Here is a 13291-nt window from a genome sequence, read left to right on the forward strand (position 1 = left end):
GTGTGTAAAACGCCTGTATCGTCACTGCGCCTGCATTTTTATGAACTATGATATTCTGGCCATGGGTCACATCTCTGGCCCAGGTTCAGGTCCAGGTCCACAGGCTCCGTCTCACACGCTGTACCTACCAACTGAAGTTAGTTGCATTCAATAACCTCTTCTGTTTTGTTCGCCGTGGCGGCCGCGATAGCAGAGTTACCCGCGGAAACTGGTACAATACTGGTTTGTCCCTCTTATTTAACAATATCCAGCTGTGTTAATAAAAATTAAAACTGTAGACAAATGTCAGAAGTGTGGCCGGCGCTGTGTGGGCGGCCGGTAAAGAGGAGAGAAGGAAGGAGAGATCCCCACAAGCACGGCTTTACAGACTAAATGGGTCATGTAACGCAAAATTACATATCCAATAAACAGCATTGCAGCGGATGCGAGGACATTAGCGCCGGTGCGTCCTAGAGGAGCTAACAGCCACAGACGCTATATACACCGACTAGCATGGTCACTGCTGTTGTATGAAAAACAACAGACGGGACAATGCGTTTGCGTTGCGTTTACTGGCAAACTGGTAAACCTTGAGACCGACGTATAAACCGACTGCTATCTGTTGAGTTTTCCTCCCGTTACTCTTGTCCTCTGGACTGTCTACATCTTGAAGCTAAGAGTGCACGGGGTGCAGTGAACTACTCTGACTGGCTCATGAGCAGACGGTAGTAGCGGTAGATTGGCTTTTCAAAAACCCGAGCGTTCTATGAATGACGCTTTAAAAAAAATAATCGCTCGATCACGCAAATTTGATCGGTGGAAGTCAAAATCGTGATCGCGATTAAATTTGATTAATTGTGCGAGCCCTAACTGTGGGGCCATTTTAGTACAGTGAACTCATTGTTATGTTCAAGAAACAATTTGAAATGATGGAGCTTTGTGACATGTGCATTATCCTGCTGGAAGTAGCCTTCAAGGAGGGTACATGGTGGCCATAAAGGGATGGACATGGTCAAAACATGCTCCAGGTAGACCGTGGCCTGCACATGGTAACAGGCATGATGGATCCATGTTCTCATTCTGTTTACGCCAAATTCTGACTCTACCATCTGAATGTCTCAACAAAATTGAGACTCATCAGACCAGGCAAACATTTTTCTAGTCTTCAACTGTCCAATTTGGTGAGTGCTCTGCAAATTGTGCCTCTTTTTCCTAATTTGTAGGAGGATAAGTGGTACCCGGTGGGTCTTATGCTGTTGTAGCCATCCGCCTCAAGGTTGTGCGTGTTGTGGATTCACAATGCTTTGCTGCATACCTCGGTTGTAACGAGTGGTTATTTCAGTCAAGTTGCTCTTCTATCAGCTTGAATCAGTCGGCCCATTCTTCTCTGACCTCTAGCATCAACAAGGCATTTTTGCCCACAGTACTGCCGATAATGGATGTTTTACCCTTTTCACACCATTCTTGTTAACCCTAGAATGGTTGTGCGTGAAAATCCCAGTAACTGAGCAGATTGTGAAATACTCAGACTGGCCCGTCTGGCACCAACAACCAGGCCACCTGAAATAGCTTAAATCACCTTTCTTTCCCATTTTGACATTCAGTTTTGGAGTTCAGGAGATTGTCTTGACCAGACCACACCCCTAAATGCATTGAAGCAACTGCCATTTGTGGTTTGATTAGATATTGCATTAATGAGAAATTGAACAGGTGTTCCTAATAACCTTTAGATGAGTATATATGTACAGGACTGTATAGCTACAAAAAGACTTGTAATTTTTAAATAATTATTTAAGCCGAAATACTTACATTTATGGGTCCTCTGGTGATGCGGCAGCCATTGTTGCCTGTTGCACAATGTTATATCACTACCCCTCGGTTTCAGTAAGCTTGCGTCCTCCCTTTTTTTTTTTTCATTCACCATCTATAGTTCCAAGGGCCATATACCCCTTAGCCCTCGTTCAAAAGGTATTGAACAGCACCAGTTCCGCGTGATTGCGCAAAAACTAGGGGAAGGGGTAGGGGTAAGATAGATAAATGAGATTCAGCCTAAGTCTATTGTCTAAGAATAAATATCCTATGCAGGTGTAAGTATGGTGAACCGGTTGAGAAGTATAAATAAGCCCAACATATGGGGTTAAAGAAGCGCCGGAATCGGTGACTGAGATTCTTGAAGAAAGTTCTAATAATTTTTGGAAAATTTTGAAAGAGTAGTAGGTTTAGCAGAACACGGATCTATTGTAGCCAACCGCAATTACAATCACCTCCGAGCACAGCCATGTGAAGACATATCAGGTATCCTAGAAACATATGATGAAAAAAGTTTGCATCATCCCGTTTGGTGTGCATATATATTAGCGAGAATAGGCTTGGTACTATGAATGTGTCCTGTGACAATGGCATATCTACCATTAGGGTCTAGGATAGTACTAGAAGGACCAAAGGTATGGATTTTTGCGCATCCTAAGTCTTGAATGGTCAAGACTTTTTAAATGATTCTCCTGAAGAAATGCAATCTTGGCGCCAAAGTTACGGAGACAGTGGAGTACTTTCTACGCTATTGGATGGTTCAAACCTTTACAGTTCCCATTGCATGTTCCGACTGTGTTCCCAGTGTTGGCTGGACTAGTCTGAATCATACTTGAACGCAGAGAGAAAGGGATTTAAGGACTGTGGCACTTTGAACATAAGAAGACCAGTTGTAGTGAACCTAAAAACAATAACAACAGATAAGCAAACAAACAACACTATAACATTTTCCCACCCATTGAAGTATCTCTCTCACACAAGATGCTGGTCCCCCCCCCCCATTACACACCCCTGGGCTCTTCCTAAAAACATAGAAGACCTAGTGGCTAACAAGGCTCCATTACAGGTCAAGAGATGGCAATTTTCAGGCGGCATACTGTGTAGTAAGTGAAAAATAAATAAAACAGCACAATACCAATGATTTAATATTTACTGCAGAAGTCTACTAATAAAGAAAGGGAATATAAGTGAGATTAGGACTTCCTCAAGTCTCTGTTAATAAAGAAGATTGCTAGGCAGGATCTTTAAATTTACGGAGAGATCCACTGGCAAGTGATCCCAAATTTGGGCAGTGTGCAGGAGACGCTTAGCATCCACAAACTCAAAGTGTTTCTTGCCACAGAGTGGAGAGCCCGACCACAGCTTTAAAATTGAATGCTCAGAGAAAGTTTTTAGCTCTCCGTTTCACACCCATTATCCGTACTAAATTCCAGAACAAAATCACACAGTAAAAAGATTGCAGTAATAAAAATTACAATCTAATATTGGCTCAGACATCATAAGTCTGTTATGCCTGCTTTTCTGGTAATCTCAAGTAGACTTGGTGATTTGTAAGTGATTCTATGTTCATGGATGTTAGTAAAAGTTTGATTTGGTTCAACAGAAGCGGAGCATTGCAGGCATCTCTTCCGGCTGGCTTCAAGAGGCACCGAATCTTTATCGCATGCAAGACCGGAGCTGGAATTGACAGACCCTCTTCTGTCTGTACGTGGTGTCCAAGTACTTAGGGGTGGACTCCCCCTTCCTCAAAGAGGTAAGCCTTCTTTTGTTACTTGCTATTTTAGTATTTTTTTTTTTTTTAAATTGTCCTCAGTGACTGACTATAAATGTTTGTGATAGAATATATTCACTTCTAGTCTTATTGTCTTTTGCGCTTCCAGGTTTTGTCTGAGCCTTGGCGTCTCTCCACCAGTCAGACCCCGGTTCAGCAGATGGAGCTGTTTGACCTGAAGACCACCCCGACTTCATATCACTGGGCGGAGGGTTCGGACCTGTGAGTGACACACCCTCCTATAGTTGTAAATGTAAATGTGAACAGCAGAACATGAGTAATAATTTAAGAGGAAAAAGCTCTAAGGCAAATGAAGGCATTTTGTGCCGAGCGCATGGTTGCCTGCCCAGTTCTATTTTTAATTTAAGACTTTAATTTGGAATAGCAATTTAAATAAATTTATTTTTTTTTTTTCCCCAAGTATGGTGCTTTTCCTATGGAGCCCCCAGTGACATGAAGGGAAGGGTAAAAAAATTACAAAAAACTGATCGTTTACATTCGTATCAAATAAACAATGAATATATTTAGGAGATGTAATCATGTTGTGCTAATAGCTAGACACTAGCTAGCTCTTAAGGGTAGCCTGCAGTCATTGACATCAACAGTCAACAGCGATGTCCATTTTAACGCTTCCTTTGGCATGTAGCTATTAATTAGCATGCTTATCAAAATCATGTTGGATGTATTGACAACCAAGGAGATGTAATTATGTCGTGCTACTAGCTAGCTAGATACTACTAACCGCGAGCGCGCTAGCTAGTATCTAATATCTAGTAGCCCAACATAATTACATCTAAATACAATTCATTGTTTATTTTGATACCACTTAACGATCAGGAACAATGAAAACACAATGTTTATCTTGTGAAATATTTTATACAATAAAACGTCAAATTCCTGATTTCGCCACTAGCTAGCTAGCTAAAGCCTGGATGTATTAAAGAACAAACTACTATACTTGTAAGAGGCGCAAGTAGAAGCTCATGAACAAGCATGTTGCTAGAACAACACAAACTAGCCTATTGACATCAACAGTCACAACGTTGTTCAATTATAACCTTCTGTTTGGCATGTATTTATTAGCAATGCTTTATCAAAATAAATATGGATATTTAGACAACCAAGGTGATGTAATCATGTCATGCTACTAGCTAGCTACTAAGGTTAGCCTGCCGTCATTGACATCACGTCAACAACATTGTCCACTAAACACTTCCCTTTAGCATGTATTAATTAGTAATGATTATCAAAATAACATTGGATGCTTTAGACAACCAGCTAGCCTTATTGTTTGTTGGATTTGCAAGGACTTGCAATAATACTTGATATCTCGCAAAACAAAGTCAAGATCTTGCAAAAGTATTGTTCCAGTACATGTTTTTTTTTTCAATTTTCCTTCATGTCACATCGGGGCCTCCGCTTTCCTGCGTTTTGTGTTCTCTTTCCAAAGAACATCTCTCATTTGTTTTTGAACTTCCGACCATCAAGACTTTTTTTCCATCTTAAATAATATATTTTTCAGAGAATGATTTTTGGACAGTGGGTGGTGTGTGTGATGTGAAATGCTGATCTCCTATAATCTCTGTGCTCATCCAGGTTGCTGATGATGGTTATGGGGTTTCATACATCATTGTGGGTGAGGTATATCAACTTCCACGTGTCGTCCAAATACTCCTGCACTGAGACTGTAAGTAAAGCCTTACTTACTTTCATCAATGTTTAAATATGGTATTGGTCATTTTGTACAGTAAACTTTAAATCATACAGGGGTAAGCAATACCCTTTCTTTCATTTTCTACAAATGAAAATTATTCAATCCTGCTGGGATGTTCAGACATCAGAAAACAAAATAACAATGCTTTTTTCTTACCTCTTACTCAATCTCTAACTTCCTAGCATATTTCCACTTCCCCTCTTTTTATTTACACTGTTTTATTTACTGTCCAAACATGTTAGGAAGTTACAAATTGATTCAAAGGTGAAAGAAAGCCTCTTACTCATTTGTAACTTCTCTTGTATTTGCGCTGACCACCTACTTTTTATTATTTATTTATTTTGTATACTTGCCAGTTCAAAAAAAAAAAAGATCCCCACGTTGTAGCATTTGGCATAAAGTTTACATCTTTTTGTAACTCCCCATTATTATAAAGCATGGGGCCGTTTTGCACGTCCGAGGTTCCAGTAGGGGGTGGAAAAAATAGCATAGTATCTCGATATTTTCCGTGGCAATACTGTATCGATACACAGCGGCAAGTCTCCGATCTTTATTATATTTGGTCAGTTTTGTCTGCTTGACAATCCCTTTTGCAGCAATAAATTGAAGTGATAGGAACAAACAGAGAAAGTAATATTTTTTGATAAAACATTTGTGACCAAAGTTTCTCTTGTCAGGGACATTTGAAATTGGGAAAAATTAGAAAAAAGTTGGAAAAGGTTTGCAATATATTGCAGAGCATTGCAAAGTTTTAAAATCGCATAATATCGTATTGTGGCATAAGTATTGTGATGATATCGGATCAGGAGGCATCTGGTGATTTGCCACCCCTAGCTTCAGTGGTCAGGAGTCTGTTAGAAAGTACTTCATTAGTCACTCAGAATTTCAATGGATTGTTGCACAATAATGATCTACAATGTTCGCTAGACATACAGCACATGACAAGACAAGGAAACACGCAGTGCTTTGTTGTCCTTTTTCACTTCCTTTTTCACAATCCCATTATTACTTTGGTATTTAGTGACATAACAGAGCTAGACCGATAATCAGCCAGGCCAACGTATTAACTCCTTTGCAGAGATATTAATGTGGTGTATATATCAGTTGATATTTTATAAGATCTTCATTATATTTTTTAGTCCAGAGAGTAGTGACAAATTGTGTGTACACTGTAAAATGTCCTACTTTGAATGTATCTGAGGTTACAGCCATATTACATGTTTTTTTTTAAACAAACATGCTATATTTATGCTTTTCATCCACACTACTTGTGAGCGTTTCCAAACCCCTAAAGAGACATTTGGGCCCTGGGTAGCTTACCTGGTAGAGTGTATGCCTATATACAGAGGTTCCCTCTTTGACGCAGCGGCAATGGATTTGACTCTGACCTGCAGCCCTATGCTCTATGCCATGCTCCTCTCTCTCCCCTTTCATGTCTTTAGCTGTACTATAGAAATAAACCCTAAAATGCCTGAAAAAAGTTTAAAACTCTGGGTTGCCCTGTAGTTTTTTCAGGGATGACGCACGTCTTATTGGTTAGGTAAGCTTACATGCCTTTCAGTAACCGCTCCACCTTGTTGTCTGGGCATGCAAATACATCCCTGCTCTTAATTTTTGCAATTGTTCTTTCTTGATATTTTCTGATACCGCCATTTTTCAACCACCAAGTAACCTCGGACAATCTGCTTCTGTTTCTCCAGAATACACATGCCGTGTTGTTTTTTTTATGTGAGATGCATTGCCAGATGTGTTAAAAATTATTTCTTTTATGGAGTCTAAACATGTTTGCGGACAGAGACTTTTTTATTTAAAATGCCTTTAAAAGTAAAACTCCCACTCCTACTCTCTATGTGTGTTTCCATTTTCCACCATAATTTTAGATATTCTTCCCTTTCCAAACCCTTCTTTTAATATTTTGATTTTCCTCCCTTTAGGACTCCCACAGGTTTGGAGCTCAGAAATAAAGCTTTCAGAGATATAATGACTCTCCTGTCTGCTGACACCAAAACCTCCTCGTCCTCCAAAGGCACAGCCCAGCCTCAGCCCAAGAAGGTCCTCTAAATATGGTAGAAAGCAGCTCCCACGTGGACGAATATTCCCCTCAACATCTGAGCTGAGTCATCTCGAACCTGTTATCTTAAAAACTACAACCATGATGTGATTGACCTAAAGCATATGAACTGACACAAGTGAGTTAGTAATAGGACTGGTAAAATAGAAATAAGTAAATTTGAGTAATGTCAAAGGGAGATCCCAGCTAATCGGGAGTGCAGGTGCTCTTCCTTTACATCTCCCACCTTTTTGAGATAACTGTAACAGCTTTTAGACCGTTCGACAGACAATAAAAAAAAAAGTACACTGAGACGCAGTAGCTCTGTCATGTGGGACAGATAATCTGTGGCATTATTTTTCTAGCTTAAAAAAAAACATAAACAAACACTGCACATAATGATATGATTGCATTCTTCCATTTTTTTTTTTTTTAATAACAGTTTAAAAAGCCTAAATGGCACAAAAAATGTATTTTGTTGTTGTTTCAGCATTAATGCTCTTTTGTATTTTGTATTTTTGTAATTTTATGAGACCCGTCAATCAGAAATTCAGCTAGACAACTTTAGAATCTAATGCTTCATTGTCTTCTTTCTCAGAGAATATGAACCCGTGATGGGCGATTTTTAAAGAAAGAGGACGCAACTCTTAAGGAAAAGTATGGATTTGAATGAAAATAGATTTGAGATTGAGCGGTAGTCTTGGGAGTCTGCTCTGTTATTTCTCTGCACAAGAGGCGCGACCAACGGGCATAGTTAAATGACTCTGTACGCAGTTAATAGTCCTTCAATTAATCGACTAATGATCCAGGTGACGTAGAAGCGACATGGCATCACGGTTTGCTGCGCTTTGGCGGCGTTCAGTGGGCTCTATGTTGATGTATGTACAAAAGTACAAGAAGCTGCTTGGTCGCTTCTTTATCATCATTGTGTTAAACCCCCCAATAGCGTGCCAGGTAGATACCCAGTTTGTGATTGGTTCCTGCAAAATTGTGAACTGAAGCAGGAGAATTAAACGTGCAGAACGAGCAAAAACAATTGCTGGCAAAGTGGGCGGGGCTACCCATTTATATGAAGCGGAGAAAGAGACAGAATCTCCCTGACATAGGCGGAAAGCATTAAGGAGGCTCTAATTCAATATTAAAGTGAAGGGAAATTATTTTTTAGTTTGAAAGCACACAAACATGTCCATGTAAAATTATGCTGTGCAGCTCAAAACCCCTAACAAACTGTAGGTATGTTTAATGTTCGACTGATACTAAATTAGAAAAGCTGTGAGAAGATTAGCAACCAGGCGGATAAGAAGATAACTCTCAACGAGGCAAGAGTTACTTAAAGAATAGCACATTTTACTCCCATTGTGTCCCAGAGTTACATTGTGGGTTTTAGTTCAAACTGGAGTCTTGTTATAAGGATGGAAGAGGGAGGAAAAATGAATGCAAATGACTTTTCAATTATTATTATTTATTATTATATTATTTTTATTATTATTGGGCAGAGTTGGTAGACGAAGGCCCTATTTAAGTTCAAATGTTTCTTCTAGTTCTTTCTATTTTTATTTTTTTTTTCTTGGGTTTTAGCTCCTTTTTTGAGTGCTTGGGCTTTTGCTGTTTCCTAAATAATAGGAAGTTACAGTCCTTTATTTGATGTCCATTTAAAAAGTGTTCAGGAAAGCCTTAAGAGCTTGATAATGCTTCAATTTGAATATTGTGATTTTTTTTTTTTTTTGTCGTTGCTGGGTGTCGTCGTGGCAGCACGAAACAAAAGTTGTTTTTAACTCAAATTTTCATTGTCTGATCTGCCCCAAATCTTTCATTCATGGTAGTCCAGGCCTGAAGTGAATCACATGGTCTCTGGCTTGATTATGGTAAATTGGCTCCAATAGTGCCCCTACAAAATTTCAAAGTAGTACCCCTGCAGTGCATTTCACAGAGATGTATGAGATTTGGTAGCCATATGTATTTTGTCCAAAATTACAAAAAGCCTCTTGGAGACTACCCTAAACCCAACAGGACGTCAGCTGTATTAAAATTACTGATGTCAGAGTGGACGGTTGCAGTGTGGTATACGGTTGCATTGCCTTGTGATTATTCTTACTGTCACTAAATCAGTTATTTTTATTGTTATAGAACCTTTTCAGATATTCTTGTTTCTTTCTGGAATGTTCCACCAGGAGTGCCCCACACTGTCGTGTTTATTCCACCCTTTTGTTTACTGTTGTGTTTACTAATTGGCACTCAGGGTTACCATTACGTTGAAGAATGTACAATAACATGACCCTAACCCTCCATGTGCCAGATCTGATTCTTTAATCACAAAGAGCTTCTTTGAGGATCACAAAAAGTGTTAAAACATTTGCTTATGTGCACACAACAAACGAAACCGTTCAACCAGTTTGTCACGATCCGATGGTCAAATATTATGAAATACACTAAATCCTTTATTGTGATCAGAAAAAGGAAAAAGAATTCTCCAAAATCACATGAAATCAATCACTTTAAAATCTTTAATTGTAATTTCTTGTCTATGTTTTTGTAAATCAAGGGAATTCTACAAAAGTTTTCTTGGTCTCTTTTAAAATGGTTTTTTATAATTTGGTACATTTAAGATGACTCTGTTGTTTGTACTTTAGATAGAGCTTCAGCTAAAAGCCTATCCATGTGATACATTAGTTATTCATTTTCACTACTGCCTTGCTCCGCCTGGAAACCACAAAGCCATCTGTGCCTCGATCCGGTCTCCACTGTGTCCTAATCTGGTATATTACACAATTGTCCTATACAAGACTAAGTGATGGAATCAGTGTCCTCTGCCTTTCGACAGTTTTGGACAATGACCTCTCACAAAAAAACAAAACTACCATGAGCAAAATGTTACAATTTTGCTTTGTGTTAGGACTTAAGGTTCCACTTTGACATTAGCAGTCTCTTCTTACTTTATTTTTTTTGGCATACATTTGTATTGTTTATATCTGTCTAATCTCTTAGCTGTTTAACTCATGGTTACTAATGCACGCTTGAACATTTTTGACGAATGTTGGGGTATTATTAATTCTACATTATTGATAACGTATGTTTTCTGAATTCTCATTCCAAAAGATGCTTATTATTCCTGTGTTTTTGTTAGGTTTTCATTTAAAAGAATATTTAATGTCAATTGTGGACTTTGTAAAGAAGGTTTTACAGATGGTGATGGCATTTTATGTAAATTAAAATACTTACTGAACCTGCAGTACAGCTGCTTTCGTCTCTTTTATGTGTGTGTGTGTGTGTTTTGGATAACTGTTGAGCATTACAATATTGTCAGGCTGTTTGTGAGCATGGCTTACCTACTGCCAAAAATTTTATTAAAAGACCCAGTGGTGTAATCTTGTGATACGCAGGTATATTCATATACCCGCGGAAAGATATCTGAGTGCAGTGTGTACGACCAGGCCAAATGCTCCACCTAATCTAACTAAACTCCTTTGTTATTGTCATGTGTTTTGTGAAAGAAACAGTCTGTGGCATTTTTATTTTTGTACTTATTTACTTTTTTAGAAGTTATTTTCTTTAAATGTATTGTCATATGCTCAGTAAGAAACATGTTTCCCTGTACAATGAAAATCTTCTTTGCTGTCCACAGAATGCCAAACAATGTAACAATCTCATAAAAATCTACAATACATAGGCCTACTATATATAAAATTCCAAATAATTTGAGAAGGAAGCGATACTGTATATGTTCTAAGTGCACTCTGTATACAGTTAAATGACAATAAAAAGCTATTTATCAAATTAATCTATCCTCTACCCATACATCTGTCTATCTAGTCGTTTCTAAAAATCTTTCTTTCCAACCAAATTTATTTCTAATTACCTAATTTCAATGACCGTTCTTCATGACAACATTTGGATTACACCTTTCAGACCATCACACAAACACCTACCCTCAACCCTGTAAAATAATGTTACCCATTACATGATTTCAGTAGTATTTAGTTTCAAACATGGAAAACACCCAACATACGAAATCATAGCAGACCAACGCAAGCTTTTATTTTTATTTTTTTTTTTTTTAAGATTATTTTTTGGCATTTAGGCCTTTATGGACAGGACAGGTGAAGTTTGTGAAAGGGAGGAGAGGGGAGTGACATGCAGTAAAGGGCCGCAGGCCGGATTTGAACCCGGCCAGCTGCGTCGAGGAGTAAACTCTATATAAGGCAACCCGCTCTACCACCTGAGCTATCTGTGCCCTGCAAGCTTTTATTTTGAAAAGCTGAAGCTCGCAGACAGCAGAAGGCCGGGAGGACACGAACGGGAGGTCTCCTGGCTGAAGCCACAGACTCTAGTATCCTTTCGGTCCCGGTGACTTGTTTGTGAATTGTGCAAACGACAGTCCTTTCAAGTCATTTGAAAGAAGCTGGCATCAACCTCCACCCCTCCTCCACTCTAATCAAAGACCCCACAGGTCTAGAATTCCCTCAAGCAGTGCGCTAGGAGGAAAAGTTCCTTTTAGGGAGAGACCAGGGACAGAACCAGCTCTGGCTGCGGTGTCTGCGGGGCCGGATGTGTAATGACAGTAGCAATACCTTGATCACATAAAGACAATGAACTATTCTTCGGCAGCTGGTCCTATATGCTAAAATATCCAATGGCTGAGGAAACCTAGTGACGAGTTCCTAACCCTAGCAACAGTTCGCATGTATAATGTATTACCCATAGTGCTTTGTTGATGGTCCTCAATGTTTTACTGTTTTTGATTTCATGTAAATCCTAGTTCACTAAGGAGTAACTTCATATTTGAAGTATTGCTTATGCAGGAGTGTGCATTTATTTTCCATACTCATGGAACAATGTCAGTGAGTAAATGTACTGAATGGTCACCATAACAACTGAGTGATGTGGAAGGTAAGAAGCAGAGGGTAATCAGGTATAGAAAGTCAACTGTAAAAACATCTGCACATGCATAGACTATTATATCGAATGTTTGTCAACGCAAACCAATCATATATGGTGCTGATGGCTATGGCGTTATTCCTTTGTCATTAGGAATCATAGAAAAATGTAATAAGACAAAGCCATTTTAGACTAACAACACCCCGAAACTCCTCATGTAGCCCCTTGAGTAATAAATTAACCGTCCTCTACGTTTGCGCTATCATTAGATGCCTCCGCCTTTCTGTGGGTAGGTTAGTCCGAATCGTTCTCCCTTTCGCGAAAGAGTGGGTTTACTTTCTACTTTGTTTTCCAATTGACCAATCCCCTCGTTGAAAAGCCAAGCACGATATCACACATGTGGTGTGAGAGAGCGCGTGTCTATAAAGTGAAAGTAAAATTTTCCTTTAGGAGAATGGCAAACGCAGGGTCGAGCAGACGAAGAAAGGCATCACCACACACGGTAGGTACCATGTTTCCTGTTTTTTTTGGGCCCGCTCTCTACTCCTCTGGCACAGAGGGACTTCTGGGCTCTGCGTACTGCACTGGTGTCACGTTTGGCTGCATGACTGAACAGGTATGGAATCAGGGAGCTTTTTATACCGGGTAGCCTACCCACTAGCGATGGATGTGCCTCAAAAAGGTACTCGTTGCACGAATTCAGGCTAACGGCTGTGGGCTATGAGTACGGGTATGGCTGCAGCCCGGAACGTCCCATCTCTGCCGTCCCGTCTCAAGGTGTGTGTGTGTCCAACTGTAGACCAGTGTTGCCAAAGTCCGCCTTATTCTAGCGACTTTGGGCTTGTTTTTCCGAAACGTCGCGTACAAATATTGGTAGTCGCGGGTTGCGGTTTTCTTGGGCTTGTTACTAAAGTGAGTTTGCTTATTTGGCTTGTTTCCCACTTGTTCCCAGTAGTCAGCTGGTATTTTCTATACGTCGTGTGTATCCGCCATTCGACCCGTGCTGGACCCGTTCATGATGAGTCAGCCGTGTCCCTGTGAGTAGCGTCCATCACACTCCCTCTCGCGGTTATAAATAGCCTATGTGACGATA

The 13291-nt window shown here is 39.6% G+C and overlaps 1 protein-coding gene and 1 long non-coding RNA gene across 3 annotated transcripts in view; one reads left to right on the forward strand and one right to left on the reverse strand.

The window, feature by feature from the left end:
- cpt1a2b (carnitine palmitoyltransferase 1A2b) overlaps positions 1–13291 on the reverse strand; it is a 117780-nt gene that overhangs the window by 47142 nt on the left and 57347 nt on the right. The window lies entirely within an intron of this gene.
- Positions 3462–5253, forward strand: LOC116702611 (uncharacterized). The gene is made up of 3 exons (XR_004335206.1): positions 3462–3541; positions 3669–3781; positions 5156–5253. It is a non-coding gene; the product is annotated as an uncharacterized LOC116702611 (long non-coding RNA).

The sequence above is a fragment of the Etheostoma spectabile genome, chromosome 15 (assembly GCF_008692095.1).
Source record: "Etheostoma spectabile isolate EspeVRDwgs_2016 chromosome 15, UIUC_Espe_1.0, whole genome shotgun sequence".
NCBI lineage: Eukaryota > Metazoa > Chordata > Actinopteri > Perciformes > Percidae > Etheostoma > Etheostoma spectabile.